At 42.8% G+C, this 26,170-nt stretch overlaps 1 protein-coding gene and 1 long non-coding RNA gene across 4 annotated transcripts in view; both read left to right on the forward strand.

The window, feature by feature from the left end:
• The first annotated feature begins 730 nt into the window (after positions 1-730).
• On the forward strand, positions 731-4,179 carry LOC138103105 (uncharacterized). Its single transcript, XR_011147660.1, has 3 exons — positions 731-874; positions 1,786-1,922; positions 2,181-4,179. It is a non-coding gene; the product is annotated as an uncharacterized lncRNA (long non-coding RNA).
• A 2,777-nt stretch (positions 4,180-6,956) lies between these two features.
• LPAR1 (lysophosphatidic acid receptor 1) overlaps positions 6,957-26,170 on the forward strand; it is a 73,062-nt gene continuing 53,848 nt past the window's right edge. Inside the window, exons 1-2 of one of the 3 annotated variants that reach the window (XM_069001122.1) lie at positions 7,079-7,187; positions 7,558-7,625. The gene's annotated coding sequence lies outside the window, so the exon portion shown is untranslated. Of the gene's footprint in view, positions 7,029-7,078; positions 7,188-7,557; positions 7,626-26,170 lie in introns of those variants that run through there. The other 2 variants (XM_069001120.1, XM_069001123.1) reach the window with 2 other exon arrangements.

The raw sequence follows: 26,170 nt of genomic DNA on the forward strand, positions 1-26,170 counted from the left end.
ACTGCCCCAGTACAGGGTCCTGCACAGGCTGTACACCCTCCTCAGCCTCCTCCCTGCCCCTCCTGGGTGACTCTTTGTTCTGTGCTGCCTGACAGGCTCCTGAAGGCAAAAATTAAAAACCAAAATCTGATGGGGCCCCAGGTTTGTTTTATGGCACAGCTCAAAAGCCAGAGCTGGAACTATTTTTTGTTTCTCTAAGTGCTGAGGAGGTCACCATCAGGGCAAGTATGTCTCCAAAGAGTTACTATGGAAATTACCATGCACTTTGAACACCTTTTTCCTACTGAAAGAAAGGAGAACTGGGCACCTAGAAACCTTAGAAAACCACAGAAAATCACAAGCCAGCCAACTTCTGGCAGCTGGTAAAAAAAATAGATGTGCCACCAAGAAAGGTGTTCTCATATTTTAAAAATATGGGGTTAGACTTCCATCAGTTTTAAAGTGGCTTTAGTTGATGAGGTCAAGGACTCTGTTCCCCCACTTTGATGGCATTAAACAAATGGCTTTCTACTTGTTTTCCATTGTAGCCCTTACCCTCCCTACCCTGTGAAAGAAACATAAAGGAACTACAAGAACAATTGCAAACAAATGCTGCAAACACTATGTGTGGGATTGTAAACACAAGCAGTGATTTAGCCCTAAATGGCAAAGGGTGTAGCAGGCAATCAGGCCTTCAATTATTAACTAACAAGGCTGGACTGACCCCGAGGTTTCCTCCGTGCTTGTGAGGCAGAGCAGGGGCATTTCACCGAGCGCACAGCATCAGCCTGATTGGGAAAGCAGTGCTGTGGGAGCCAGCCAGCAGAGCACTCCTAAGGGTGCAGCAGCTGGGTTACATGAGCTTTGCTCCTGTGGAGCTGAGCAAAGCCTTCAGGTATCTTGATCATCCTAGCTTACTCTCTCTGTGTGGGGAGCTGAATCCAGACCTACACACCTCTTTCCATCTGGGGGGCCTTAGAGTGTCCTCTCCCCCTATTCCAGAAAGACACAGAAGGGTTTTCTGCAGCTTCCTTGTGTGCCCAACACCTACAGGATGGGTATTAGATAACCCTAACAGTGTCTGTGGAACAAGTAATGAGATGGTGTGGATCCCATTCTTATAAGCTGGAGATCATTCCCTGTCTTTAGCGTCCCTGAGACGCAATGCTGAAGCTCAGGAGAAGCAAATCTCACAGACGATCCCAGGAAAAACCTGCAATGTTCTTCTTAGGGAAGTGGAGTTTCCAGATCTGTTATCTGGTATCCATATCTCTTGACTTCCTGCTAAGGAGGGTTGACATGAAAATTTCCCCTACAGCCTGACCTCTGCTTCTTTCTCGGTGTGGCCGTGCCCCAAAAAGCTGTATCAGAGATAACTAATTTCTACCAACACCAGCAGAGGTTTGGGGGAGCTAGGTGAAAAAGGAGGCAGAAGAGCCCCAGGAAAGAGAAGAAAGCAGAACTTGCCTCCAAGGGTCTTGTGAGCAGTCACCATCCACACTTGTCTACTTCCATTTTTTTCCCTCCTGTTTGTTCTTCGCTGTTTTTTGGGGGTTTTAAAAATTTATTTTACTCTAATTTTAGCTTTCTTAATAAGTGCAAACTCAAAAGGACTGAAATGGAAGTAAAATAAGAAATAAGAGACCTGGTGTCGCTTCCAACACTAGGGATTGGAGCCTTTCCAGCCTCTCAAAGACACGTGTGTAGCAGAAGCCCAGCTCTGGTAGAAAGCCTTTGCTCACAGCTAACCTAATTCTAATTTTGATTTTTTTTATTTTTTTCCTGTCCATTATGTCTGAGTATCAGAGATGAGCCACAAAGGACAGAAATATGTTTGTTACTACAGCAGGCCTTTTTGTGACAAAGAGTGCCGGTGGAGCCATGGTGAAAATAGAGCCATTGCTGGAGTTGAGTACTGGAGCAGAGAGAAAATTTCAGAGGAGGTGTGTAAGCCGGAAAAATTAATCTGCCTGTGGTAACACACACAAGGAAGTGGGTTCCTAGACTGTTCATTAATTAAGCTTGGAGACCAGAAAGATTATTGCAATAGGAATTATGTTTAATAACGGAGGCATCTGCTCTGAAGGAAAAATGTATCTCCTAGTGCCTATCATTGTTCCTGTATTTGCACATATCAGGAAGGAATTTCTCCCTATGTACCTACAACTATGATTTTCTTTTGTCCTACATATTCATCACAGGATAACTCCATTGACTATAATGGAGTGTCGCCTGGCATGCGTTTCCTGTGCCTTGGAAGAGTATATTGTGCGTGAATCCTGCATACATTATTTAAATGGAAGAACTAAGAAAACAGCATGAAATGTATTCATCAGCTTGACTGACAGATGTGTTGCACACCTGCAGGTCAGGCAAAAGTGGGGACAGAGGCATCTTCTCTTTTGCATTCTGAGGAATTCTGAGGTTATTGAAGGTTTTTAATGGTGCAATCAAATCATTATAAGCAAAAAAACTACAAAATCAAATTCAGAACAATGAATGCATCAGTTCATTAATGGAACAGTTCCAGCCATCTGGTATTCATATGTTCTACTCTGGGGCTGCTATTGTGCAGACATAAATGACCCAATCTTACCTTCCAGCAACAGCTTTCATTAACTAAATATATCCAAATTCTTTATTGCTCAGCTAGTATTACAGGCCCTGTCCTGTGTTTTGGGAAGGTTGGTGAGTGGGAGTGGGTTCAGTTTTGGTTAAACCTTCAGTCCCACAGTATTTCTCCTTTGGGTTTGTGTGTGTGTTACCCATCCCATTGTGAACATGGCACGTCTTGGAAAACTTTTAGTGGCTTCTGCTGCTGAAGCTCTAGAAGAGAGAGAAGGGATCAATCATTATTTCAGTAAAAATAACAACACTTAGACACTAGTAAGAAATACTGTCTCCTGAAGGAAACATAATTCTAATGTAGGACTGAATTTTTCACTTGACGTTATTTACTTTTTTCAAATGATAGCTCCAGCAGCTCGTCAAAGCCCACAGAATCACAGAATGGGTAAGATTGGAAAGGACCACAGTGGGTCATCTGGTCCAACCTCAGGGTCATCCCAGAGCACATGGGAGAGGATTGTGTGTAGACACTCCTTGAATATCTCCAGTGAGGGAGAGTCCACAACCTCTCTGAGCAGCTTGTTCCAGTTCTTGTTCACCTGCACAGTAAAGAAATTCTTCCTCATGTTCAGGTGGAAATTCCTGAGCATCAGTATTTGTCCATTGCCTCTTGTCCTATTACTTGGCACACCGGCACCACCAAGAAGAGCCTGGCTCCCGTCTCTTGGCACCCTCCCTTCAGATATTTTCAGATGTTGAAGAGGTCCCCTCTCAGTCATCAGCTCTTGAAGCTGAACAGGCCCAGCTCCCTCATCATTTCCTTGTAAGAGAAATGTTCCAGCCCCCTTGTTGTCCTCTGCTGGACTCACACCAGGAGCTCCATGTAAGACCTGACCTAGATCTTGCCACAGAGGCTACGAGGAACAACAATCTCCTCTGCTTTTGTGGATACCTCCCTAACCCTCATTGTGCTCAGGCACCTATGGGCACCCATTTTTCCCTCAATCCTGGCCTTGCAGCCCAGCTGTCAGGGGCTGGGCATGGGCAGAAAGGCATGAAGAGCCAAAGCTTGGCATCAGGAGCACTATGGTTCCATCAGCTTTTCAGCAATGTGCTACACTTCAGAAGGACTAGGATATCCTTAGGTCCAGGCAACAAGAGGCTGAACCAGGGAAAGAGAGACTTTCCATGGAAAAATCTGCACTTTTACCTTGAGAACTTTAGAGGTTTTAGAGGAGTTTGTGGCTCACAGGACATCATGCACTGCTCCTGCATAACAGCAGGAGCCCTGAGGAGACTGAACCAGGGCAGAAGCACTGCTAACTGTCACAGAACAAAGATGACATGGCTTTATGGATAGGGCTGCTTTATTTCTGTGAGATTTCTGATGTGTCTGAAGTTTTTCTAGAAAACAGCATGTTTTCTAACTGTAGGTAATGTTACTTGTTCAGATTCCTCTGCATCCTATTCTGAACAGGATGCAGAGATCCCCAGCATGTGAGCACTGGGCTTCAGATAGTATGTATGTAACAAATGAGCAATAAGTCAAACTCCAGAGAGTGCTTTATTCTTTGTGAGTTGTTGGAGACATTCTTTGTAATGTAACACATGCTTTAGCAATCTACTGCAAATGGCAGGACTTTAAGAAATAAAAGATGATCAATAAAAAGTGAAAATATTGTTCAAGGTCTCTAATTATTCCTATCTCAGATAGTGCTGAAGCAAGCCATTTGTCCCCACAGAAATTAGTAGTGATCTAATGTTTTGTTCAAAACACCCATTGCACTGAAAATTTCAGCACATTTCCAATTTCAGCACATTTCCAAAATGAAATTATTCATTGATATCCACATCAGAGTACACTGCATAGAGAAGTGAGAGAGTGAAGAAACATCTTAAGTGTAAATTCCATGAATTTTTATTTTTGATTAAAAACACCAGAGGTACTTTCCAGGCCCAGACTGAAGAGGAATTAGATGTTTAACTTTTCTGCGTTTGTATGACTAACCTTGCAGCCACTCAGCTGAAACTGTATGAATGCTGAGAACTAAATACAAATATATCAGTGTCTGCACATGTTAAGCATGCTTATGATTTGAATCAATTCACTAAATTGAGCACATGGAACTTGCATGGTTTGTTCTGGAAACAGAAGTTTTTCCAGACTAAAGGATGTGAAAACTACTTCCCTATCTAATGCAATTCAGTACATCTGTGTGTGATTACATAAACACGTCTCAGACCACAGAGCACCATAGCCAAGTCTCATAGCAGTTACATTCATTAAACGTCAGACCATGTGATCTTCCCTGGACCTTCAATATTTGCCTGTTAGTAAGATTTACTGAATATTCCTTAAAATTTCTATTTAGAGCAAGAGTGCTTGACTGAGAATTAATTACATTATCCTTGAATAAATCACAAGTCAATGTTTCAGGGCTGGGCAAGCATGCCTGTAGTCACTAACAGAAAATAAAAGAACTGAAAAAACATTGCTTTACCTACATCAGTTCGCTGAAAGTAGACTCAAAAATACTTTTCTTTTAAATGTTTGTGATCATTTTACCTGCATATAATTCAATCTCATGCACAGATCAGCCTTTCCCCATGAGCTCAGGACTGCTATTTTCTGCTATTTTCCTTCAGGGGTCAATAGCTAGAGCTGCTGCAGAGAACATCCCAACCAGCAATTTTTGAGTAACCATAGGGATGCTAAGCAGTGGTGATTTCCAATTTGGAGATGCAGTAGCTCTTAGCAGCAAGCACTGTCCTTCTGAAGAAGGCTCCTGCATGCCTGAGGTTGTAGGTCTCACCCACAGAGATGTAAATCTTGTCAGATCACCCTTTGCTTGAAGCCTTGAATGCTTTTAATTTAATCTTGGTTCTTATAGTGGTATCTGGGCAACTGGCTGAGGACAAGACAGACTTTGTAGACATGTACAGGCAGTTCATGTCCCAAAAAGATGAGTGAAATCTGGTTTATAATGAAGCTACAGAAGAAATACTGCCACAGGACTGGAAGAATCAATTTTGCATTCTGAAGACCTGCTCTCTAATCAGCGGCTCATGTAAGTCATCCCTTTTCTACCACCAGCGGAGGACACATGCAGTTTGAGCACACTGTTTCAAGCCTGCAGTTGTCCAGGATGTGGCCTGAGCATAGGTGAGAAAATTACTCAGATCTGCCACCATAATTGGTGTAGAGATGCTAAACCATGTATTAGAGCTTGTAACAGAACATGCTTCTTGGTCACTTCTTGCAAACACTTGGTAGCTTGCTTTGAACAGGTAGAAGACGAAATCCAGCATCTTCCAAAGTTAATAGCCTGCTGAATACTTAACAAACTTTTCAGCATGTTGAAGTACAAAAACAAGATCTGTTTGGTGACAACAACTTCCTAAAGAGAAAGCACCTCACCAGCCATGACAGCAAGAGACCTGCTCTCACTGATGCAAAAAACCTTCCTAATAACCACACCCTTGGTGCAGCAGATACTGCCAGTAGACAATGTCATCACTGTGTTGATGGCGTACAAGCAAAGATCAGAGTTGAGAATTGTCTCTGCTACTTTCTGGTTCCTTGAGAAGTATGAGTGCTTTAAGTGGGTTTGGTGCTTCATTATAGGCTTTTGTACTGCTGAAGGCATCGATGGCTTGTACAGCTGTGTGTAACCTCCCTAGAAATCTCCCTACAGGGGTTAGAAACACTTAGCCATTTCAACCACTGAACACTAAGTGTTGTGCAACATATATCTTTCCACTCGATACATGTACATGCAAAAGTGGCCTCTAGATGCTCCTGCAATCCAAAGAAATCAGAGTATTTCACAGTAAAAACTGATGGGGGGCAGGGCGTGGGGAAGAAGAAGTAATTCGAACCTGGCTTTCTACAATAAAATAATTCTTCTAATCTGGAAAACTGTCTATTGTGCAACCCTGTCCCTTTCCAAGGATGAGTGCTCGGTGAACCTGCAAACTGACTATTCCTATGACTGAGGTTCCCAAACGGCTCTTGCCGACATCGGCAAGATATTCGAAAGTTTCACAGGACGAGCACTGCGGCTGCTCCATAACCACCTGCATACCACGCCACGCAGCCCAAACCCCACGGCCCTTTCCCGAGGTAGCCTCCGCGACCGGCCAAGGTCTGCTGCAGAGAGCGGGCGGCCGCAAGCGCAGCGGCCGCCGCAGCTCCCGTCGCTGCCCCGCCGGCGCTGGGGCACGCGTGGGGTCTGCGAGGCGGGGCGGGCACACCTGGGCCCCGCCCGGCGGAGGAGCGCGGGCGGAGCGGGGGCGGGGGGAGCCCGTCCCGTCCCGTTCCGTCCCTCCCGCCCCGTCCCGTCTCGTCCCGCTCTGTCCCTCCCCGTCCCACCCCTCATTCCTCCTTCCCTCCCTCCTTCTCTCCCTCCCTCCCTCCCTCTGTGCGCGCCGGCGGCGGCGGCGCCGCGCTCCCTCCAGCCGCGCCCGCGCAGCCCCCGCAGGTAAGCGCAGCGCGGCGGGCTCGGGGGCGGAGCGGGGCGGGGGGTCCCGCCATTCTCGCCTGCGAAAAAGTGCCCGCTTCCCATTCCCCAAGGGCTCCGTGCCCACGGCACCCTTCCCCTCCTCACTTCGGCTTTTTCTCTCGTGTTTCTGATCCTGGTGTAAGTCCCGCAGCGCGCAGTGGTGCGTGGGGCGGCGCGCGTTGGCAGGGGGCCCTCGGCGGTGAAAGGCTCCTTCGGAATGGGCTCGAGTGGGCTGCAAGCGTCGGGTCAGGCTGCGGTTCCTGCTGGGCTAACGTCTCCGGGGCTGGCCTGGAATAAGTGATGGGCACTTGTTTGGTTAAGGCACACTAACAGGACTTATTTAGGGTCTATCTTCATATTTTTCTTTACTTTTTTTTTTTCTTTCCTCCCCCCGTTCCCCCTCCCCCCCGCCCCGAAGTCTCTTTGGATTTATTTATACCAAATTAAGGCAGTGGAAAAAGTCCTAGATAAAAAAATGGTTGCCACCTCTCTCTCCTGACTTCCTCAGTCTTTCGGACGAAGAGCCTGCTAAAGTCCGATGGGAGCAGTGTCGGTGTATCCATGGTGTTTATAAAGGTAAAGCACAGGGAGAAGATAAATGACAAGCGTAAGGGTGTGGATTATTAGAGAAAGACTGAGAGCGGGGGGAACAGGAGGGAAGCTAGAGGACAAAAGCTAAAGCCGTTAGCAAACTGAAGTGAGAAGACAGAGGTGGAACCAGAGGGACCAAGTTTCTTCCTCTCACTTCTTTTCCTATGTTCTTTTCAAATAGCTCCACAGCGGGAACCATCCCAAAAAGCTGCTTCCTATGGAAATATGTGAAAAGTTTGCGTTATCAGAAAAATGTTGGAGTGTCTAAATTTAATTTTCTGGGGGATTTCTCTGTGAAACAAGCTCACACCTTCATTATTTCAGTTAGAAATGTGAATGTTAGAAGCTGCCCAAATCCTCCCTTTCTTCTTTTTTTTTTTTCCCCATCCTTATTTGCTCCAGGTTTGGGTTGGTTTTTTGTGTGGTTTTGTTGTCGTTATTGTTTGCTTGTTTGCATGGTTTTTTGTTTGGTTTGGTGTTTTTTGAAGTTTCAAGGCAAAATAACTTGGGGGTGACCCTTTAGGCAGCTTGTGTTCTGAAAGTGTGGGGCAGTTGGGGTAGCTGCAATCTTTTTACTGCTAAGAACTGCTGCAACTCTTATCTCTTCAAAGAAAGCTTTTTCATTGTAAGTCAGGTTTGGTGTGTTGTACCATTTGGTCTGAAATGAATCACTCTCAGGTCTGGGAGTCATGTTTCAATTTGGCGGCCAGGGCTGTGCGCCATGCAGCCTGTTACTCTTGTGCGAGGATGGGCTATACTGTAGTACTAAAATAGTATTTCTGGCAATTTCAGCAGTGGACTGAAGCAATACTCTGTGTGCACAGGCGTAAGTGAAGCTCTGCCCTGCAGCTCGCTATTACTGGCTCTAGGCGTGCCGCGTGTTTTTCCTTAACTGCTATGTGCTCGGACTTACAAAGCAACTTGATAGGCCTGTGTTTTACTCTTTTTTTTATTAAATATTAACCACACAAAATCAAATGCTGTCTTGCTCCAGAATAGATTGACACTGTCTCATCCTGTGCAGTTGTATGTGAACAGTGGTTGTTTTCCTTTTTGTGTGGCAAATAACCAAGGAAATGTTATTTAGGAATACTCAGAAGCATTTTTGCATGATCAGTATGGTGTTGTCTTTATCACTCCCTATTACAGATTGCACTAGTTAGACCCTTGGCTGCTATAAACCTTGTTCTGAGAACTTAGCAGTAGCAGTGCTGGTTGGAGAGAGGAAAACATTGGCTGGTGTCTGCTTTCTCTTCCTCTGCTCTTCAAAACAAATATTGAGGGTCGAAAGGTTAAACAGCTTTTGAGACAAAACACATGGAAAATGCAAAATTAAAGTAATGCTACACTGCATACCCAGCTTTAATATGTGAACTCCACGTGTGAGTAACAGACAATCTTATCGCTGTGTGCAAAAATACTTTATGGTCATGTGGTTTTCATCAGTAACTCTGGAAGACTGTAACTAAAATGTAATTCCTTCTCTGCTTAAAAATGGGAGAAAATAAAAATCTGTCTTTTACTTTGTCTTGTAGTGTCACACAGTGAAACTATTTGGGGAATCCAAGAGAGGGTGTTGAAGAAAGTGTTTTGCTCTGGAGTAGAAATTTGGGTAGTAACATAGGATTCACTTTTATATCACTGTGATGAGCCCTTAATAACACCTTAATGGATAGTTAGCTGTTTCTCAGTAGCCTCTCCATATTAATCTTGCTTTGTCTCATATTCAGAGGTTTAAATCAAAAGGCAAGTAATTTTTCTAAGCAGTTCATTCCTTTGGAAGACCACCACCATCTTCCGTTTGAGTACCCAGCAGTTTGAGCGCTCTCAGAGGTGAGCTGCCTTCTGCAGATGTCAGAAGAGCTGGCTTTGAGCACCTCTAGGTGGTGACCTGCCAGCACTTACTGAGCACTGTTGCTGTGTATCTGGCTTTTTTTATCATATGGATGCAGAGGAGAACTGAGTGCAGCTCTTTTTGCCATCTGGGCTGAGTGGGGAACTCTTCACAGCTGTTGCTTATGGTCTTGTTGATGCCCAAGTGGGAGAATTTGAGAGTGGGAACAGGTTGTACTGTGTGGCAGTTGTCCTTTTCACTGTCATTTCCCTCACAAAATTAGAGCCTGCTACATAAGTGCAATTTCCTTCCTTTCATAAAGAAAAATGCATATAATTTAAGGCGCACTTAAATTCAACCTAAATCCATCTAAATAGGATATTTGAAGAGTGGCTGCTACACATAGTGCCAGGGGAAAGATGCATACAACTTTTACTGAAAGAAGGATAGAACAATCAATATTTGATCCCTCCAGCATCTTTAGTTAGTGGATTAGTTCTCTACATGTTGTGCATTTCACTGCTTCATCTTTCATGCTGAACTGTATTATTTTTTCTATCAGTTTAGTAGGGTGAAAAGAAAACCAACTTTTGAGAAAATAAACAGGGTGTCTTTTCTTTTTCCATCTTCCCATGTCCTTTTCTTTAAGATTGCTTGCAATTTAGGTATGGTCCTCATTTGTTGGCTTAGGATTTTTGATAATCTGAAGGGAGGACACTGCTCTCCAGAAATGCTTGATCATGAGGAACTTGAGACAGTAATAGCTTGAACTGGCAGTGGTTATGTAGCACCTGATGTGGTTTTGACTTTTCCAGGTGTCACAAGGTGATACTGTAGAGATGTGGCACTCTTCAATAGTGCTGCAACTTACACACTACGTGTTTTTCTTCATAGCTAAAGCAGAAGCTTAAGGCTTCATCCATGGCCCATAGATGTCAACGGTAAAGTCTGTATCGGCACTGAATGACTTTGGATCAGGTGAGAGGCTGATGTGTTGCTTTGACAGAAATACAAAATTATTCACAGGGCAGAAGAAAGCTCTGTCAAGGAAATGAGAGCTGCTGTTCTACTGACATGTCATGGAACTTGAATTTTGGTTTTCTTAATTTTTATTTCAATCTTAGCTTCTTTAAAATGTGTAGAAGCATTGCCTGTTCATTCTTGCACCTTCATTGATGTGCTGATACCTGTGACAGTGAACATCTGAATATCTGGTGCTTTGGTTTGATTTTTGGTGAAAGTAGAGGAGTTCTGAGAAGTGCCTGTCTTTGTGTACCCAGATCTCTCCTTCTCTCATCCGTTGGTGTTTCTTGACTACCTGACACTCTTTCCATACTCCCAAGCTGATTAACAGCACACCTGATTTGCAAAATCTTGCTAATTGTTTGGCTGAAGGTTGCACTCTAGGATCAATTTTCATTTTTTAATGACTGGTGTCTTTAATTGTTGAAAGTACTGTTTCTATTTGTGCAACACTGAGCACCAGAAAAGAAGAGAGCCTATGTGGTGATGCTGGTTTAGATAGTGTATGTGTGTCCTCATCTCACATGGCAACTCCATGGTCATGGTATTTCCCTTACAAGCTCTTGACAAAGAACTTTTGAGGTGGTTAAGGTATTGTATTTCTCTACAGAGGAACAATAGCCTTGCTTGGACTAGTGCAAAGTGTCCAGAATTTCCTGATAGGAACAAACTACAGGAGTAGTTTGTTGACCACACTTGTTTCAGTCCTGTACCTACTTCTTACTGGATCTGGCTGCTTCTTGAGCCAAATGTTGTAGGCAGTTCGGTTAGTGCACATAAAGAGGGGAGCACTGGTGCATTTACCCCAGAAGTAAAGAAGTGTTTCTCCTGAAAATGAAAGTGAATCTTCTCCCTTTGCTTCTGGCAGGCAAAACCAGCCACAGACTTGCATGGCTGCTGTGGTTCAAGGAGTCTGGGTAAGGCATGCCTGCCCCTTCCAGCAGCTCAGCTGGAGGGGGGGAACCACATCCCTCCTCCTCAAGACACTCCCAGGATGAATAACCTGGACAGGGTTCTGGGCTGGCATGTGTGGAGAGTGTTTTGCTTTCCAAATGCCTTGAAGATTTGTGCCAGTGGACTTGGTGATGGATAATGGCCTGGCTGCTGGTCCTTCTGGGGAAACAGGAGCAAAGTGTTGTGCCTTGCTATTTCCCACTCCTACATTACAGTGTGGTCTGCTGCTGAAATGCTGGTAGGTGGTGTGGATCAGTGGCACAAGAAATGCCTTCAGTTGCAAAAGTGGGGAGGCTGGATGGCTGGATCTCTTTTAGAAGGAAACATATTTTGGGAGTACAGATACTGTATCGCTCAGAACCATATACAGACTTTTGTGCCAACTGAATTATCTTTATTTTAGACTTCTTTAACTTGACATGCATTGGAATTTTTTTTTTTTTTGGCTTCTATGTGGTGTACTCTAGATAAAATTTGGAGGTACTTTCATTTTCTTTTTAAAAATACAAAGGGGATAAATATGAGAGCCCAACATTATCTTTCTGCTTTTGCTTCTCGCTGTGACTAAGAAGCAAACGCCTCCTGAAGTGGATTTTTGAAACTGCTGAAAAAAGTGCCAGTAAGTTTGATAGTCATATGCAATAAGCTTCAGTTCAGTGCCCTCATGTTGCCATATTACAGACCATTCTGGCTTTTCTGTAGGAATTTACATGCCACAGTGACCTTCGGAGTACTATGGATTTCGCTGGCACTTTATGCAGTACATCCATTTCTTTGCCAGCTAGAAAATGTGTTGCATATTGCAGTGCTTGCAGGAGCAAGCAGAAAAGCATTGGATTGACATCAAAGGCAAGATCTTTCTGTACAGAATTCTGGAAATTGTAAGAGTGGTAAAAATCTGGCAAAAGAAATGCATATTGTTTTCCATTGTAAGCCCCTTTCCCTCCCCTCTCTCCCTATCTTTTAGGGTGTCTATGTCAGATACAAAATGGTGCTGGTACATTATTTACGGGAGAGAAGTTTTTCTTAGAAGTTCTTCGGCCATTTGAGGATGATTGTTTTCACCCTGGATGGAAAAATATAGCTATAGTAGTATCCCTTTTTTATTAAGAAGAAGTTAGCTGCAGCTTAAACTAAGAAAAATAAATGTTGGATGAGTATTGAATGTTTACTGCATAGAGAAATTTGTATCTTCTTTGAGTAAGTGGGTGATTATTTAACAGCAGTGAGCTGAACGTGAACTCCAGCAAAGACTTACTGCAGTCCAGAGAGTCAAGGGAGATGCTGTACAGGTCACACCCATTTTTTAGGTGGTTATACTTCAGGTTGGTGTTCGTAGGAAAGGAGAAAGACTGATAAACTCTCAGTAGGAAATACCTACATAGCTTTCAAGTGCAGCAAATGTTGTTTTGTCTGCTGCAAAAGAGTATTGATAAAGGGTTCGTAGCTGCTGGATTTCACTAAATGCTTAGTCTTTGATAGTGCAGTCTGCTTTTGACCTGTTGTGGTTGTCAGGCCTGCCGGACAGTGTCCTGAAGCCTTGAGCTGCTGCTGGAGACAGAGCAAGGGGACTGGGGTGGCATTGCATAGCTGCAATATGTGAAGGGCGGTGTGCCTCCTTGAGCCAGGATATGGGTGTCCACAGCCAGGATGCTGGTGCAGAAGAAAGCCCAAGTTTGTTTGCTGCTCAATTCTGAATCACCTTTGCTGGTGTCAAGTGAGGTGGAAGGGCTGAAGGGGGATGGAAGCGTCTGGGGATGCCAGCAGTGCAACAGTCACTGTCCCTGCAGCTCACAGCACAGAAGCCCAGTGGGTGGTGAGCACCCCTGCTCTCCTGCTGCTTTGGAGCAAGGGGAAGCAGATTGTCAGAGTGGCACCAGCTGCAGCTGCTACCCATTGGCTGGCTGGTGGCAGGAGACCTCAGAGGAGGAAGGCAGGTTAGTACCTCGAGCCAATGGCAGTGTCAGGAGAAGGTCACCTTAGGCATTGCCGTGCACTGGGAGGGACTGTTGTGGTCGGTATTTTTTTGGTTTGTGCTCCTGCGTTAGGTGCTTACTGACTTTCTTGGTGGGATCTGTTTTCTTCTGGTTACTGTGTTTTTTACAATCTCTATTGCAACAGTGGCATCACTTCTTGGGTCCTAGAGCTTTCAGGGTTTTTTTGTGTTACTAACCATTTTCACAGTTACTTGTAACCGAATATGAAGTAGCAAAGGCCCGCAGTGTGGATGCCTGCTTGATGTTCTATCCAGACACGTTTGAGCTCTTTCATCGATACCCCAGCTAATGGAATAAACTGTTCACTTCTGTGCATAATTCAGTTGTTTCCATGCCTATTGTGAGAGGTGTGTTTTCAGTGATTGTGTCTAGAGACTGGATCAGTAGTTTTACAAGATACGTACAGTCCTCTTAGGAGTTGCAGTGGAAAGTGTTGCTTTCATGTGGTAGTGAAGCTGTAATGTAGGACACAATGTGGAAATTTGGCTACCTTGCCTCAGGTTGTGCTTGTAGAATAAAACATTTCTATAGTTGCATCCTTGCTTTGAACGTATGAAACTAATTATTGAAGTAAAAAAGCATTTGGAAAGTTGGTAGGGGAGTGTTAGATAGACCAGCATAGATTCAGACTGATGATGATAAGTTTGTCAATCCCAAAGGAGAGCAAAGCACAGTAAGGTCTATATTAATGCTGTGTTGCATGTCCTGACTATTGCACTTGGAAGGTGTCTTTGCAAATGTGTACACAGCCCTGCTGAAGTGTTGTATGTCATATTAGCAAATTATCAGTACAGGATGATAATTTGAATGTTCCCTGTATCCATCTGAGAATGTCTCCAGATATTTCTGTCTTGTCAGGATGAACCAGCCAAGCTAGTAAGAGCATGTTGTCCTATATGCCACAGTAACACTAGGATGTACTAGGAGTAGTGTTTGAACATGTGTTAACCATCCATGTAATCATTAGATTTGGGAGAGGAGCAAAGCCTGGGCTTTCAGTGAAGAGTTCATTGGGGTTTTCAGCTGTTTCTATCCACGTGTCTCCCTGTTTGTTGCTACATTCCCGCAGACACAAGTCCAGTGCATCAATAGGTCATTGCCCCTTCATTCCGCCTGTCAAGGAAATGGAATTCACTAATTGTTTTCCTGAGATGCTGCAGTGGGACAAACAACTTGAGGGAAATGAATGTGTGGATAGGTACCCAGCATTCAAGGAGTATCATCTTGAGTGTGACTTGAAAGATACAATTATAAATGTTTGTCAAGTCTATTGGTCTTTCTGTCTTTCCTTTTCCTTGCTGTCCCTCCCACAATGTGTCATACATGGAGAGCAATTCTGTGAAAATGAGCTAGGTGTCTTTGAGCTGCCCCGGCATGGTTTTTGCACAGGGCTTTGTGAGCTGTCCCAGTGTGGTTAGCAACAAATCAGTATCATTTTGCTCCTCCTGAAGCTTTTGATGGAACTACTGAAAACTTTACCTCAAAGCAGTGTATTTCCCTGTACAGAAGCTTTGCAAACAAAAGAAGACTTTTCTGAATTAGTGTTTGCTCCCCTAGTCTTTTTGCTTCTTGTTTACAGCAGTTACAGTGTCCTATTTCAAACAGCCCATTCTAGTGGGACTGGAAACTGACTGAGGCTTCAGGGTATTACTGTAATCAGAACCATCCTGGTATTTAGTGAATAGACTGAAAATAGGTCTCTAGAATTATTTCAATTTTGCGAACATTTTATAGGAATAGCATAGGTTAGTGCCTGCTTCTCCACGAAGTACAGTGTGTTTCTGTTTCCTGCCCTGGATTGCTTAAGTTTCACATGCAAAAGCATCCTAGGAGGTTCAGCCTAGAGGAAAAAAATCAGGGGGAGATGTGCAAGCTGATGACAACCTGATGACAGGAGGGAATTACATGATTGTAGAACACATAAATGCCTTAAAAATAATATGCCTGAGCAAACACTTATGCCATGATCCTGCATATTTCCATCCTCAACATCTCCTCCACAAAGTCTCTTGCAGTCAGTTGCCCAGATTTTAATGACAAAGTTCTGTTTGAGAGACTTGTTTACAGCTTTATCAGTTCTACTTTCTAAATTGTTCCTAAAATGCTATGAACTCTGTGAAGGGACCTTTGGTATAATTTTTGTGCAAAAGCAGTTACTTTTTCTCTCAAAAGAGTGGCACAAAACTTCAGGAACAGCTTTGGCAATGAAGCCACACCCTGCTCCTTCATGCTTTGTTATTGCCAGGCATGTGAGAAAGAGGGGGAGAAAATACTGGGTTTTCTTGGAGCTCCCAAGATGAGGTGACATTTCTTGGTTGGTAGGAAACCCAACTGTGCGCTCGCCATGCATCTGCGTCCTACAATTGTGCCAGAAGTCATTCTGTGTTCTGTATATCCCTCTGGCTGTTCCTCTTGTGGTTTGATTAACTTTCCCCCCAAGACCCTGCAAGTGTCATCTCCTGCTTGTATAAGCTGTGTCTCCACTAGAGGGGAACACCAGTATAACTGGAGTGGGAAGCTCTGAGGATTTGGTAAGTTGTGGTGCTTTACTCTTCCTTCTGGCCTGGCAGTGTTGCCCGTTGGGTTAAGTGGAGTATTCTTGGAAGAAGGTTGCTGAAGGCAGCAGCTGACCAAGTAATAGGCTTTGGGTTTCTCCAAAACACTGTCAATTCTGCCAGCATGCCATAGTGTTTTTTTGTATGGAATTATAGAATGGTTTGGGTTGGAAGGGACCTTAAGGATCTTCTAGGTCCCAAGCCCCGACCACATACAGGAACACCTTCCACCAGACCAGGTTGGTTGAAGCGCTGTGCAGCATAACCTCAATACAGTTCCAGGGATGGGGCATCCACAGCCTCTCTGGGCAACCTATTCCACCACCCTCACAGTAAAGAATTTATTCCTAATACCTAATCAAAATATACCCTCTTTCTGGGTCAATTACCCCTGCAATATCACTATGTACCCTTGTAAAAAGTCCCTTCCCAACCTTTTTATAGGCCCTCTTTAGGTACTGGAAGGTGCTATAAAGTCTTCCCAGTACCTTCTCTTCTCGAGGATGAATAACCCCAATTCTCTCAGCCTGTCTTCATAGGGGGAGAGAGGTGCTTCAGCCCTCCGATAATTTCTGTGGCCCTCTCTGAACTTGCTTGTTCTTCAGAGGTCCAGAGCTGGACGCAATACTCCAGGTGAGATCTCCTGAGAGTGGCGTAGAGGGGGAGTGTAAGGTTGGCTGGCTCAAGAGAGGCTGCTCAGTAGTGGGAGGCTGAAAATCAGACCCAACATGCCTAAGCGGGCTGTGTCAGGGATGAGAGTAACTGTGCATGGGCCTCAAGCTTTGGTGTCATGGACACCGCTGGTGTGTGCAATTGTGGGATGCCTAAAAAGTCTGGTTTGTGGGTGGATTTCAGTACATTCTCCTTTTGTGGCCTGGATCCCTTGAACTTCTTAGTTTATTTGTGCAGTCACAAAAAAAGTCTTAGTGGTTCCCAAGTAATGCTTTATGGCTTATGCTTTTGTTGCAAACTGTCTGAAGGAGGCTTTGAAGTGTGTATGTGTTTGATGCTTGTACCCATGCTAATGTGCACCGAGTTCCAACAGAAGAGCTGGAGGCAAGCTACCAGCTAGTTTTTATTCTCTTTTTTCTTTACGAATAGTCCACTGATATTCAGTTCTACTTTTGTCCAATACAACTGTTTTTTCACCTTTCTTACTCTTTAAAAGAGGTGCAAAAGGAGTTTAGCTAAAAAGTGGTGAGACAGACTAGATAGTGCTTGAACGCTAACCTGTGATCGTATGGGTTAGAACACAGGTTTTTTTGGTTTTGTTCTGTTTTTACATCAACTCCATTCTGCCTCCTGGCTTTCTGTTTTCCACTTAAATTTGTGGCATCTCCCAAATATTCTGATTGAAATATTTGTTGTTTCTGCTGGGCGTTGTGTATATTGAGAACCTAGTCAGAGAAGCTGAATAATCACTGAAGTATGGTGTGAATTTACAACAGCCTACTTAATTCATGTGACCTCTTGTATGCTCTAAGAGCCTGTCTGCTAAACACAACTCGGAGTTAATCCAAGTCAATTCTTAAAGTGAGTTAGTCAAGCTGTGAGCTAATCCTCTGTATTTACCTGCTTGTTCAGATAGGCAGCAGCTTAAGTTGCTTTAAACCACTTGATAATTGAAAGGGGAAGGGTCGGAGGGAGAGGTGATGAAATCTTTGTGTTGTCTTCATACCTCTCCTTTAAGGGCGTATTTCAGTAGTGCTTTGCATTTATAAGTCTTGAATTCCTAGAATGATCAGCATAAGCTACCCGAGGCCAAAACCCAGTACTCTGCTGCAGTTCTCTGCATATCTGACAGCTGCTGCTGCTCCCAGGGTATTTTGGGGAGTGTGTTACATCCTGATCATCCATAAAAACAGTTCCACAGAAAGTCCAACTGGTTGAGTTGGCATACTGTAGACAGCAGGGAGCATGGGGCAGACTGTGAGGACAAGGAAGCCCGGTCGACCTCTGCCAAGAAACTAGTAACCAGCCCCAATTTTACAGCAGGGATTCACAAATTCTGGGTGTATTGTTCTGAGCACACCAGAGATTTGCATGGTAGAGAACAAGTAAATCCCTTTCATTCGTCAACATCAGGATTTTTGTTGTCTTCAGCTACTGGGTTTCCTCCCCCTCCATCTTGACAAGATCAAAGGTAAGATCTTATTTCTGGGTCACTGCTAGCCATCAGATAAGTTTGTTTGTGGCCTTGGGAAAGAGCAGTGACATGAGAATAGGGAATTTAAATCCTGTCATTAAGATAATTCTTTCTTATTGTTAATTTTAGGTTCCTTTCAAACTTCATTCAGATTAACTATGCAAAATACAGCACTGTAGAAAGTGTCTGGAGAACAGTCAGTTGAACCAATACAGATGTTGCATAAATATTCCTGAAGAAGCATGACTGTTATTTCTGGTTTGAGGGGTTGATAAATAGTTCCTGTGTCTGCATTGGTGGTGGCCTGAACCACCTTAAGCTATTGCCTGGCAGTCTTTAATGTATTTTCAGGAGTAGGGGGAATAGTTGGCAAATTTCTATTTCAGATAAACTAAATTAAACTGCTGTTTGTGCATCACTGGTCATGGTGCATGTAGATCTATATTGAAGTGGTGCCTTTGTAATTTGGGGTTTGGCAGGCTTAATTGTGAACTTCCTTGGCTTCAGCATTTCCAGATTATTGTATTTTGTGGTGGTTTATTCTGCCTGAAGATTGAACATCTGTTTTGTGGATGTGGGGGAAAAAGGAAGTACTCACTTTAAGGCTGGCCCCCCTCAAAGCTGCTTAGAGAATTGTGACATTTTGCTATCATTCAGATGATTTTTTAATCTAGCAAAAGGATATTGCCTGAATGTTTAAATACAAACTTGTTTCAGAAGAGTGCCAGCCTATTACTACTTCTGAGTTTTAAACAAAAGGTGGAGTTTACTAATGGAGTCTCTGTTGCTGATCTATGGAAGTGTTGAATTGTATTACTTGTTATTTCTTCTTAGAAACAAATGTTAAAATTCTTTTTGTAAGTTGTTGAGAAGATCAAGTTCTTGTTACTTTTTCTGCTGGGGAGTGATAGTTGGAGAAAAGCATTCTGATTTGGTATATAGTGATTCATGCCTTGATACAATCATAATCATACAATGGCCTCAAAGCAACCTTAGAGATCACCTAGTTCCAGGCCCCCTGCATGGACAGGGATACCTTTCCCTAGACCAGGTTGCTCAAAGCCCCATCCAACCTGACCTTAAACACTTCCAGGAATGGGGCATCCACACCTTCCCTGGGCAACCTGTTCCACTGTCTTACCACCCTCACAGTAAATGATTTCTTCCTAATACATAACTTAAATCTGCTCTCTGTCAGTTTGAATCCATTCTCCTTCCTTCTGTCTCTACATGATCTTTTAAAAAGTCCCTCTCTGTCTTTCTTGACAGCTCCCTTCAGGTATTGATAGGCTGCAATTAGGTCACCCTTCAGCCTCCTCTTTTCCAGGCTGAACAATCCCAACTCCCTCAGCCTTTTCTTGTAGGAGAGATGCTCCATCCCTCTAAACATCTTGGTGGCCTCTTCTGGACTCACTCCAAGAGGTCCATGTCCTTCCTGTGCTGGAACCCTGGAGTTGGATACAACAGCACCACTCAGCTTGGTGTCCTCTGCAAATTTGCTGAGGGTGCACTCTATCCTTGTAGCTGTGTCATTAATAAAGTTGATGCAAAGGTCTTTTCCCACTGTTATCTTATTATATTGATTAGTACGCAAAATAGTCATGAGAATTTATTAGGAGCTAAATTCTGTCTATTACCCTTGCAATTCCAGTATTCAGAATCATTTTAATGAGCAGCTCCTTGCTCTGTCACTCTTTTTTTTTTAATAGCAGAAGAGACAGAAGAGGACAAAAGCATGCACCATACTTGCTTCTTTTATACACACGTGCACACAATGCTGGCAGCAGTTAATAATGCATCTTAAATGATGAACTATCCACGGTTACTTTGAACTTTTCTGCCTCTTAGTTTACTGCTTCAAATTTCATGTCTGTCAGTAAAAATAAACAATTTTAAAAGAGTTTCAGAAACTGCTTTGAAATTACTTCTTTTAGAAGGATTTGGTACTATGGAAGTCAGTACGATGAAAGTGTGTATTTTGAAAATATATTCATATGACAGCAGCTTCATTGTGGTTATGCTATGAGAGACCTTCCATGTTGTAGCAACTTGTTTACGTAAGCCTGAGCAGATTGGCATTATTCTCCTGGAACTGGTGTCTAGCTGTATTTTTCCTCTTTATTTTCTTGTGATTCTAGAAGTTTAAAGCAGTGAGATAATGTTGAAATTAGATGATTGCATGAATTATTACTCTGGAGTCTTCCTAGTTCATCTTGCTTTTACTTGAACTGAAGAAATTAAAAATTCGCTTTCAGGGATATCTTGCTGTTCCAGTACACATCAATTAAAAAACATTGTGAAGCTGCTGCTGCAGTTGGTTCTTGAAGATGGTGCTGTGGCTAGCAGAGATGTTTTAAAGCAATTTTTGTGTGTCGGTATTTTTCATGTGGTTGTTTTACACTGACCTGCTCATTGTGTTGAAGAAGCTCCTAATACATCCAAAGAGACATCCATCTACCAGCCAGCAATTCCTTGCATTAAGGCAGATGCTCACTCTTTTCCCCCAGAGAGTGGGAAGAGGTTCTCCAGCCTTGATGAGTGGCAAAGGAATGGTCATCTCTAAGCAATTCTTAATAAGCAAGCACTAATGGAAGTCATTAGGAGAAGCTAGATAATGACTGAAATAATTCTAGATGTGCTGGATAGTAATGGGGAGGCAAACTGATGTGTTGGCTTTAAAAGGGAAACTGCAGGAAAGTGAGAAAACTGAGGAAGCCATGCAGAATTTTTTTGAGTTTTCAGACAAAGCTCAGCTTTTCAAAGAAGTAGGAGGCTTCAAGAGAAGATGAGGTATCATTCTGGGTTTAAAAAACAGCAAGAAAATGCTCCCCAAGAGATGGGTGTGGAATAGATACAATATGGAAATAATCAGGAAAGGAGGTTTAGCAAGTGAGAGAATTGCACTGGATGGCGCAAACTGACCTAGGTCAGGGAAGTATAGAAAGGATTCTGAAAAAGGACAACTACATAAAATAAGTGGAAGTTTTGTCTGACTGCAAATGAGATTTCTGACTGCAAATGAGATTTCAAGTGCCTCAATGTGTAGCAGAGAAAGAGGTATCCTGCGTTTAACAAAGGAAAGGAGTATGATTTGTTTTGGGCAGCACAGTCATGACACTTAGCAAAATAAGTTGAGATGTTAATAGAAAATTAGGAGTGTGTTTCTCTTTTTTCTTTATTTGGGTAAATCTCCTTTCATCAGTATGCAGAGAAACGTGGTGTGCTGGCTGCATCCCTTGTGGATTAGCCTGCTGCTGATGTGAGTCCAGTTTGTATCATAATTGACATGATGAAGGGTGAATGTGTTTATGATTTCACACATTATAATGCCAAATACTATGGGTTTGTTCTTTCAAAGTATAAAATGTGACATCTTCTTCTCCCTCCAGAAACCCCAAACAACAAAATACACAACTCCAAGATAAAAACAATCCCTGAAAGAATGAACAGCTTGTAATTTTGGGAATAAGCTACTCATTTAAGGTCTTCTGGAGGGTCCTTCAAGGGCTGAACCTCAGAGTAGGTAAAGGAGACATTTGTAGTTTAGTTACAGACTCTTGAACTGTCTGCTGTTTGGTGGAACCCAATGCATGACTGTGGTCAGTTTGCTTTTGCCATCCTCAGAAGGAGTATGAGGCATGGTGAGAGGCAAATTAGAGTGGCATGTGGAAAAGATTTCCCTGCAAGATAAAGGCTTGAGGATATTATACCATCTACTGGTTTGTTTGATTATTTTCATTGAAAATCTCTGAAGAGAGGTTTTTGTCTTTTTATACGTTCAGATTGATGATCTGCTTTTATGTGGGGATATGGGCAGGGTCTCTAACCTTGCCCTGGTGGGATGACTTGGAAGGTATCTCTGCTGAGCCATGTTCTTTGTGACAGCAGATGATCTCTCTGAGGGAGTGCAACTGCATCATGATACTATTTAATTGTTGTAAATTAATTCAGTGCATGATAAATAATTAAGGTGACAGATTATCTCCCTAGTCTCACAGTGGGGAAAGCGGGCAGTTTAACACAACACTCTCTCTTCAGAGTTTGTGAAACTATTTAGCTCGGTTAAGGAGGCTATACCTGGGGCATCTTTGCTGAACTTCCAGGCTGTATTCTGTCATGGGAAGCCTTGGCAGCAGTCTTGTAGTGCTCATATTGTCAAGGCCAGAACAATGATCTTCCCCAGATTAGCCACAGAGCTCCTATTCAAAAAGGTTTGACTGACGTAATTTTTTTTTTTTCTTGTTTGAAGCACAGACTGCACTGTGAATGCAAATGACTTGGATTTGAGATCCTTGTGTTGTGGAAGAGTCCTACTCAATGTAAAGGCAGTTTTTAAAATTTATATAGAAACAAATTTCTAGCCTGAGATCACTACTGAAATCTTCATCTTTTTTCCTTACATAAAAAAAAGCTAAGAGCTGTACTGTGAAAGTAAAGACTGAGGTAGTGGAAACTGGAAGTCTCTTTTAGCCTCAGGAAGTTGCAAACTTCTCTGCAGCAGCTTTTAAAAAGTCTTTGAGATGTACAGGTGTGAGTTGGTAGAAGGCAGAAGGAAAGGTAGGAAAGATGAGTTTATTTATGTTTACTTTTTTTCTCATTAGTAATACATTTTGGGACTTCTGCATTTTAATTTGATCTTTAAGTGAGCTCCCATGTTGGTTTGGTTTGGTTTGGGTTTTTTTGTCAGATGCTTTTCAAGTGCCTGGGCATCTTGGGATTAAATTTTCCAAGGTGTTGTCTTTTACTTTGATTTGCTTAAATAAAAGTTGAGTGCTCTGGCCAGCTGATGATTCCAGTAAAGCAATCTGCAAGCTGATACACAGCTAAACATGCTGCCGTCCTGCTTTTAATGCTGTTAGTGGCTCAAGAGGTGGTTGCAATTAATATTAAGCCGAATATATGCTTTGGCTGCCAAATTGCAATCAAAGTAGGCATCATACCAGTGCAAAAGTAGATGTATTACTTGCATGGAACCACAGCAGTAATAAAATCTCTGACTCTTTGTTATATCTTTGTAAGACTGCATCCCTTCCAAGACAATTGTTTAGGGCACTGTTGTTCTGAAGAGGCAGCAATAGTGTAGGCATTACCTGTTTCAACATGTTCAGTTGTTGGGTTTGATCTGAACTTGGGAGATTTTTGTCCTGTTTTTCTGGTTGTCGAAGTCCTGAGTGCTCAGATTGCTGAAAACAAAGAAAAAAATCCCATGAAAGCACACACAAAAAAAACAACTGAGAAAAGCCAGAAAATACGTTATGTGCATGGGATAAAAGGAGGGTGTTTTTCAACAACCAGAAGAGGATAATGCCATTTTTGTGATCTGATCTGCTGGGGTGTCCATGCTGTTTTCGCCTGGTCTCCCCTGAGATTTTGAGGTGGGTCAGGCAGCATGCTGGAGATCAAATGGCAGGTAGTCATGGCACTTGCTCCACTGGTCTTGCTGGAGGCTGTTCTCCTGTTCTCTCTCAGTGCCTAGGCAGGAGGCTGTCTCAGCTGGCCTCACTGACAACCTTCTGTAATCTGTCCCTGTCACACAGAACATCCTGTGAATGCAGCTCTGGTAGTGCTTCTGCAGCTCTGCTTCAAAATCTTGTTGTGCTGCATACACAACGAGAAAAGTTGTCAGGTGAGTGAGGTCAGGAGAGAGGGTTTAGTACCAACTGGTTCTGGGTTTTGGGCCAACCAGCTCAACTGTCCATTGCAGTTCCCAGTTCGTTTATTATTGATAAGTCATTTTTTGGTGACAGTGAAACATTTAAAACATTGTGTTATTCTTGTTGCAGGTCTCCCTCCCTCTCCTTCCCTCCCTTCTGAGCCTTAATGATATGTTTTTTAGCCAGTTTCTGTGTTGTTCATTTATTGTGTCAGGTTGGAAAATGATCCTTTTTAATAATTGCTCTGGATATGTTTGTGCTCAAACAGTGCAATGCTTCATCAACAGTGGGAGTTCTGTGAGCAGAAGCAGCCTGCATAGAAATTGATGTCGTTGGATTAACGTTCTCAGTCTGTGAAATAAAAATTCTGATCTCTTAAACAATATCTGCAAAGAATTGATATTTAATGTCAAAGTGGATTAACCATTGACAACTGCAAAGAAATTACTAGGTCTGTAGGGGATTCCTCCACAGGGACAGGGATTTGATGGAAAAATGTTTCTGGATATAAATTGATTTCCAGTTGTGGTTTGGGTAAATACATGTGTTTTGGGGATGAGGTATTATTCATATAAGCATCTTTTACTCTGTGTAGTTATTGCCTGTGTTGGTGTAAGATATTTTGACCCTATATAGCATGCTAGTCCAACAGCAGCATGAAAAATTCATTTTGTTTCCTGTGAGGATCTCAGTTTCTTCTGCAGAAGTGAATGAATAAGATCAATTTTGTTGTACCTTCAGTCTGTCCTTGATCTTTCTTCTTAAAATTAAATATCTGGCCAATTTCTTAGAACTGTTTGTAACTTTGTTACTTTTGTAACTTTTGTCACTCTTGATACTGGGAAAGGGCAGAGTCAAGTATGTTTTACTCTGGGTTTTGGTTTTGTTTTTATTTCAATATTAGCAAGGTAGAGATTTCCTATTGTTGTTTCTGAACCTCTTCATATGTTAGCAAATTCCATTCTATTTTCCTAGACAGTGAAGTTAGACTCAAGAAATGTCTGGCTTTACTGGTAGGGACGGTTTCCAGGAGGGTTGATGGTGCAGCCAGCACAGGAAACTTGGTGAGCTTGTCCCTTGTTTTTGGCACTCCCCTTCCAGACTTCCATGACCCCTCAGTAATACTTCACAAATCCGTTTTCACAGTGAATTTGTTCATTCTTATGAAGAGCTTCCAAATGGGTGAGCAGCTATAGCTCTGTGGTTCTTTAAAGCAGTCTGGCTAGTGATTAGAAACAGCAGACAGGAAGGCTTTGGTGGTGGACATGTTTGTAGAACTGGTCTTCCTGGGAGCAATGGAGGGTAGTGTTGCATGTGCTGCAAGAACAGGTGTAACTTGTGCATTTTGTTGGTAGTTGGTCTGAAGGTGTGCTGAATAGTTGCATTTACCACTTCTGAACATGTTTCATCAATGCCATAAACTAGATCTAGTAGTATTCCAATACTTATTGCCATGGTAATAGATAGTGGATGTGATGACACTCTTTATCCTGCTTTCTGGAGAGGGGTGTCAGGTGATAGAGTCTGGCCGATACCAACCAATGTGCAGAATTTGTATTGTAAAATGTGTATATTCGAACACACGCGATCAGCAAAGTTTGACTGGAACAGTTAATTTTGTGCTAGCTTCCAAACTGTTAGTGCATGTGCTGAGGCAAGAGAAAGGGTAGTCTCTTTGCTGAGACATCAGAAATTTGATGGGGAGATGGTACAGAGTCTCATTAAGTGGAAAAAATCGGTCACTGTTGTCAGAAGAACTTCAAGGCAAGAGTATAACAATGGGCCACACCATCTGTCTGGAAATCCCCTCTTTTATTTCTTTTCTGCTTCTTTTGCCCTATACTGAATTGCAACTATTACCTTTTTGCAGCTCTTTTAAGTATTGAACAGAGTGCAGAAGGTTATCCTCATTTGCAGATACAACACCCCATGGAACAGAGAGAGGGCAGAATTAGGAGGAAATTGTAAAGATCATAACCGCTTCCACTGAGGAACACAGTAAATGCAGGCAACTCAGCTTGCAAACTGCACACACTGAGCTACCTGCATTAAATGTATTCCTCAAAACTTAAATTAGTTTGGCTTGTCCTACTGCTTTGGTGGTGCCCTGGTTTTTGATAAAGTAAAATCAAGAAAACTGCCCAGGAAATTCAGTTTTTAGGAGTAAAATGACAGGATGGACTTTGTCAGTTTCCAGTGGGTGTAATCAACAAAATAGCAGCTGTGTCCCCACCAGCCAGCAAGAAGGAAATGCAGACTTTCCTACGCATTGTGGTTTTTTGGAGGCTCCATATTCCAGAATAGAGTGAGATTGTAAGCCCTCTCTATCATGTGATGTGGAAGAGGAATGATTTCAAGTGGGATCCT

Source organism: Aphelocoma coerulescens (genome assembly GCF_041296385.1).
Source record: "Aphelocoma coerulescens isolate FSJ_1873_10779 chromosome Z unlocalized genomic scaffold, UR_Acoe_1.0 ChrZ, whole genome shotgun sequence".
Classification (NCBI taxonomy): domain Eukaryota; kingdom Metazoa; phylum Chordata; class Aves; order Passeriformes; family Corvidae; genus Aphelocoma; species Aphelocoma coerulescens.